Source organism: Mytilus galloprovincialis, chromosome 1 (genome assembly GCF_965363235.1).
Source record: "Mytilus galloprovincialis chromosome 1, xbMytGall1.hap1.1, whole genome shotgun sequence".
Classification (NCBI taxonomy): domain Eukaryota; kingdom Metazoa; phylum Mollusca; class Bivalvia; order Mytilida; family Mytilidae; genus Mytilus; species Mytilus galloprovincialis.
In genome coordinates this window covers 63,109,877-63,116,918 of record NC_134838.1, presented here as the reverse complement: position 1 = coordinate 63,116,918, position 7,042 = coordinate 63,109,877, and the positions used below count along the sequence as shown (strand labels likewise).

The 7,042-nt window shown below is 32.3% G+C and overlaps 1 long non-coding RNA gene across 1 annotated transcript; it reads right to left on the bottom strand.

Moving 5' to 3' along the window:
• Positions 1 to 5,019: 5,019 nt before the first annotated feature.
• Positions 5,020 to 6,386, bottom strand: LOC143080878 (uncharacterized). Its single transcript, XR_012979812.1, has 2 exons — positions 6,260 to 6,386; positions 5,020 to 5,459 (listed from the first exon to the last, which is right to left on the bottom strand). It is a non-coding gene; the product is annotated as an uncharacterized LOC143080878 (long non-coding RNA).
• Positions 6,387 to 7,042: the final 656 nt, after the last annotated feature.

Below are 7,042 nucleotides of genomic sequence, written 5' to 3'. Positions count from 1 at the left end.
AATTATAATTTGTACAGAAGTTTTGTACAAGTTATCAGTGTTTTATGACCTGCTGAACAAAAATGGATGATGCAAGCACACAGTCTTTTGCTCCGCATATTTCTGTCAATTTTTCACAACTTCATGATAAAGTCTAATGCTGAGCATTGATACAAAAACATTAGGCAGCAACCATTTGATTTTCTGGGGGGGGCTATGGTTTTTTTTGGAAAAAAAAGTTTGTTTCCAAGTTTTGGTGAAAAAAATAATTTGTTTTGGACCCTGAGAAAAAAAAATTGTTTGTTTCACCCTCAGCTCCCACTATATGTAATGCTAAAATTGAAAGAAAAAAATTGTTTTCGGTTTGTCGATAAAAAAATAGATTGTTCTTCGCCGAAGGCGAAAAAAAAATTTGCACAGAAAAAAAAACCATAGCCCCCCCCAGAAAATCAAATGGTTGCTGCCTTATAAGACCTCACAAAGATTTTGTATAGATATGAATATGGTATAAGGAAAAAAATGAAATTAGAATTTAAACCATTCAGGTATCCTCATTTCCAGTTTGAAGGCAAGGAGAATAGCACTAAATGTTAGGTTGACGTATATTTTTTTGAATTTAAAACATTACACTGGTACATTTTATAAGTTAAACCTGTATCACCTGTTGCAAGAAGGTAGGTGTCAAAAAACTTATAACTTGTACAAAAACCCTGTACAAATTATAATTTGTACAAACTTACATCTTGAACACAACATATATATATATGTTCCAGACAATATGAGTATATCTGATTTGAACCCTTACGCGTACAATGTGGACCATATAAGTATACCTGAACGTATACTCGTACCGTATGAGTATACTCGTATGGTTTAGTATGAGGTCGACCATACATGTGCATTTGTCAAATTTATCAAGAGTCAGAAAATGAAATAAAAACTTTAACCAAATAAACTAGAGTCTCTAAAGAGCCTGTGTCGCTCACCCGTATTTACTGATCCTTTGGAAATCATGTAAAATAAGGTTAAAATCATAATTTATAGTATAAGATATCATTAGATACTATAATAATATCTAAGATAATAGCAAAGAACTCAGGGACAGCAACCCAACAACTGGTTGTCTCAAAATTTCAGGGCAGATATATCTAAATCTGATGAACATTTTTGCCACCGTCAGATTTGCTCTAAATGCTTCAGTTTCAGAGATATAAACCAAAAACTGATTTTACCCTATGTACTATTTTTAGCCATGTCTGCCATCTTCATTCGCGGGCAGGGTCATCGGACACATTTTTTAAACTATATTCTCTTATGATGATTGTGGATAAGTTTAGTTACACTTTGTTTAAGTAATTTCAGAGGAGAAGATTTTTGTAAAAGTTAACGACGACGACAACGACGACGCCGGACGACGCCGAACGCAAAGTGATGAGAAAAGCTCACTTGGCCCTTCGGGCCAGGTGAGCAAAAAAGTGACGCTGCATTTTTTTAGTATGAAATTAAGTTCAAATGCTCAAATTGCAATTGAAGTTATGGAAGTACATACATGTTTATTTTGGAAGATAAGTTTTTAAAACATTTAGGAACGTTGTACTTCAAAAAACCGATAAGCCAGTAAAGTAAAATGGTCAGAAGTATTTGTCACCTATAATTAGTTGTTATATATATCATGAAATCTACGGATATTTTTCATAACAAATATTTAGGAACTATTTCATGTAAGATTTTAATCAAAATTAGTACCAATAGAAGCAGACCTCTCATAGGTTTATTTGTTTATTTGGTAAGGCAGCAACCATTTGAAAAAACAATCTATTTTTTTTCGCGACAAGTTGAAAACAATTTTTTTCTTTCAATTTTAGCATTACATATAGTGGCAGCTGAGGGTGAAACAAACAATTTTTTTTTCTCAGAATCAAAAACAAATTATTTTTTTCTCCAAAAACTGGAAACAAACTTTTTTTTCCAAAAAAAACCATAGCCCCCCCCCCCCAGAAAATCAAATGGTTGCTGCCTAATTTATCTATTTTGAAGCGTTAATTCTCAATTTCTAATGATATAACACAAAGTTTATATCTTATCCAAAAATTTGATTTACACCATAAATGAAAAACAAAACTAACCGAAGAAAAGTATGACCAAATAAAAAAAAAACTTGCCGACGTATTTGTGTGTTGAGAAATCCAGAACTAATAAAAATAAGTGTCTATGAGCATTGGAGGGTGTGGATATAGGATAAAGACAGGATGTGGATATAGAATAAAGGCGATAGGAACGTTCATCTTGATTTTAGAAACCATTTATATTATGTTGCTGAAACTTTTAATGACAATTTTAATACTTTAGATAATAATCAAAAGTTAGTGTTTTTATTCTCAGATGTAAATATGATACGTGTGTGTGCCAAAACCTGTATGATTTTAAAAAGACGTAGAAATTTTATATATTGTAAATAGTATTTTATTTCATATTGTGTATTATATCTATGCATTTTAATAGTCTCTTATAATTCTGTATAGAATGGCTCTCATTTTATCTAGTGTTATTTTACAATGTATAAAGATTGATTGTACTTGTTGAGAGATGAGACTTTAATAAAACATTGAATTGAATTGATTGCATTGACACGAACACCAACAATTGTTGAACTATCCTATAGTCATATTGATTGATAAAATGTACGTCACATCAAAGTTCACGGTATCGCTTTCAGAGTTAATTTCGTTTCTTTATTCTCTTTTAAAGATACTTTTTTTAGTATTTTGAAAAGGCTAAATGGAAGACTAGTATGAAGTTTTAAGCTGAAACTTTTACGAATTATATAATATCAAAGAATGTTTCTGTTCTTTTCAATATAATTTTATTGGTTTAATACTATAGAACAGTTTTAGCGTTTTGTGAGTTTATAGAAATTAATCTTGTGAGTAATTTTACATGTGATTAAAACACTTTACCAAGATAAACAACTAGTGAATGTATATTTTCTTAAGCCCCATTTATGGGCATTGGTTTTTCCTTTTGAATGGTTTTACACTTGTAATTGTTGGGGACTTTTATAGCTGGCTGTAACGTGTGAGCCAAGGTTCCGTGTTGAAGGCCGTACCTTGACCTATAATGGTCTTTTATAAATTTTAACTTGGATAGAGAGTTGTCTTATTGGCACTGTGACTCATACCACATCTTCCTATATCGATCAAATCAGGTTTTGTTGTGACATTTTGGTAGAAACCCATTCAACGCATCGATATCTGATACTAATCGATAAAAATATAACTTAAAGCATAGAATATTTTCTTTTTTATTTGGAATTTATCATACTGGCTTCATTTTTCCGTTCTGAAAATCATAACAGAAATTAATAACGTTAAACGTTGGTTAAAAGTTTTGCGACAGGAGACCTTTGGGAATTCATAAACTTAGTATTTTTTTTGTTTAATGATATAATCAAGATTGTTGCATGCCGTTCAAATGTTATAGATTAGGAGGCACATTTGCTTTGTACATTAATTATGTCAAAAAGTGATTATATGCAAAGAATAAGAGAAAAAAATTACTTGTTGAATGCAGTAATAATAAATAACGAATTTACAAACTTTTTAGAAATGATGTCCAAATTGGCCATCAAGATCAAAATTGATAGAACAAAATCATATACCGATACTGTACTTTTTTCATGTATCAAACTGATAAAAAAAAATACTACCGAGAAGAAAGGCCAATGCTTTGTATTGTACTAACGGGATAAAAATAACGAATAATATGTTTTTAACAATAAAAACATTTGTGTGGACTTTAACGGTGCTTTTTGTGGACTTTAGCGGAACTTGTTATTGTGGACTTTAACGGCGTTTTCTTGTGGACTTTAGCGGAGGTAATTTTGTGGACTTTAGCGGAAAGTTTGTGGACTTTAGCGGCGTTGTGGACTTTAGCGGAAATTTGTTGTGGACTTTAGCGGTGTTGTGGACTTTAGAGGAATTGTGGACTTTAACGGTGCCACAAACCATGTTGATCGGAGTCCCAAGTATTTTTAAATCACGCAGATTAACTGATTAACGTACCCGACTTGGTGTATATATAATGCATTCTTTAATCTTAATAGGTTTTCTTTTATCCGACGAGACACCTTTTGTTTTATTATTGAACGACTAGGGAAGTATAATTGTGCTGCGAGTTCTATGTTTCAGGCATTGACAAGGGCAGATCTTACCATTTAAAAAGGGGGTTCAAACCCAGGATGTAGGGGGTACAACTAAATATCCCCACTCAAAAGCATTCATCATCCAAAAGGGACCCCCTGGATCCGTCACTGTGATTGGCAATAATTGTTTTGTCAATTTCAATAGATTCTTAGACCTTTGACTATATGTCTCTGCTATCACTACTTTATTTACCAAAAAGATATACAGGAAAATACCTTGAGTGTAGTCTACTCCTAAATGGAGTAGTATACCTAACCTAATAATGATTTCACAAGGAAGCTAACCAATTGAAAGATATCTCTTTTACCTAGACACTCAATGGATTTTGTTGTAATACGTTAATATAAGTTGTCAATAATCAAAGAATGATATGTACCACTTCTAATTCCATTATTTGCACAACCAAATGAACTGTAATACAATTTTAATGGAAAATATCAAATAGGGGCAGCATTGACCTTTTTCTGTTGAGTACATAGTTGATGGTTTGGCCTATACGATAAAACCAATTCGGCTGACATTTCAATATAGGTATATTATTTTTAAATGTGAAAACAATATTTATCATAATGCAACGACCTAAATAAGCTTATAATTGACAGTAATTCTAAACAAACAAACATCAAAAGATTATACAAGGGAGACGAAAATGTGCCAAAACAACAACAACCCAAGCAAAGGAGGCCAATAGTTTGGGTCGTAAGATATCAAAACATTCTTATTAAAATGTAGGAAATAGCTAGAACGATAACTTAACTGCAGCTAGGTTTAATAAAGGTATTGGGATATTCATCTCCCTTTCTTATCGTCTATGACACACAAAGTAATTGTGAAGACGTTTTAAACAAGGATTCTGATATTCAGTATATATGTAACGGTATATAAAAGTCAAGACTTCGCGCTGTATGGAGTCTTTTTAGGTCTGCCACGCTTTCTGTTAAACTTTGGCCATTTTCCTTGTCGTTTTTCAATGCATTTGATATAATGATGTTCATCACATCGAGGTCTCATGATTTCTACCCAAGCTATTGAAATATTTCTCTCTTTTTCGTCGCTATCCATATCTTTCAGATATTCACCAATATCTTGAGCATCATAGCCTCCCAAGTGGCTCAACATTCTCTCCCGTAAACAGTCTTGCGATTGGCCAATATAAATAACAACATTAAATTCTTTGATAACAAATAACCCCCTAGTTTCAGGTTCAGGTAGCTCGGTTATGTTTTTTGATTGGCTGATTAATAATTCACATTTATATTCTTTGCATCCTCGCTTTGGCTGAAACGTAAATAAACTTGCAAGTCACTTGTTTTTATTCAGTCTTAATTAACTTCATTTTCATTTGATTTTTTTAAATGAAAGGAACGCTTTTATATCATCAATGTGACCTACTGAATTAGACTTTTCACTGAGGTTGCCATTTGCTTCATGAATAGCATGACGGTTTTCTAATGTGAAGCAGGATCTGCATACACTCCCGGAGCATCTGAGATCTGTGCCTGGTTTTATGGGGTTCGATCGTGTGGCTCAGTCTTTAGTTTTGTAAAAAATATACTGTTGTTTGTCTTTTGTAGTTTTTAGTTTTTTGTCATGGCGTTGTTTATTTTTGAAATGAACAAAATTAATACTTGAAGGTTCTGAGGCCAAAAAATGTTAACGATCTTTAATCTGCGAAACTAACGCAATTTCAGAATGGCGGGCTTTTGTTGTCTTTATTCTGTTGTCTTTTGTGGATAGTTGTCTCATTGGCAATCATACCACATCTTCTTTTTTATATTTAGAAAGTAGCAACAACGGTCGTTTCTTAGTGCTTGCTTTCCAACTTGATTAGGCTGGGTTGGGACTTGCTTGTGTGAAAAAAACCCAACAATTGAAAACATCGATTTAAAAAGTGTTCATATTTATAAAGGTACAAAAGGAGACAGCAATTACATGGATGTGCATTGTGTAAAACGCTCCGAAGAGATTTCCCAAGTATTACCGTGCATTACTGCGTAATATAAGTGTACAATGTACATTCATTGACGAGTTTAATACTTTACGTGCATTTTACTCTTTTTCTAAATATAAGTGCATACCATATTCCGATGCATCCAATTGTGTCATATCCTTAATTGTTCAATAAAGTAAGTTTAAATCATATCAGCTATGAAACCACAGGTCTTGTTGATATGAGTGGGATTTATTTTTGTGTGGAAATTCCCAATATATATAGATAGGAAAACACCTAAATTTTTATAAACAGACGAGGCGAACAATGTAAATACATCACTTTACTTTCACTATGGGTACTCAATGTTCGTGTGTCACTTAAAGATAATAAGTCAATTATTTTTTGAATCGGTTAATGTTCAGTTGACTCTATTATTATTTTAACAAATAAGATGTACTAATATATGTCAGTAGCTTGAGTCATCGTAAACATGGTAAAGTTGTCGGTGTATTCCAACAAATTAAGTGTCTTATAAACCAACGAATTTTCTTTTAGCTTGAAACGGTTTTATATGTAACTTTCTGCATCTTCTGTATATGGTATTTGTTTTGGTGCATGCTGTCTCAATACTGAATATATACTCCATATACTAGACTTGTAATCGATAAAAATGAAGTAAACAATTTGAGTTTTTATTCCATTTGAGTTGCATTCCAAGTTTTTGCACCGTTTAAGAGAGATTAAATAAACGCAGATATTTAGATCAATTCTTTCAAAATACTAACGATTTATGTTATAAAACAATATTAAATTATTTATGAAATAAAATAAGGAAATAAAAAAGAACCTATTTCAGTGTCAATATTGGCACTCGTAAACCTGGGCCCGTGTCAACGAAGCTGTCCTAGGACTAGGACATGTCTTAGGA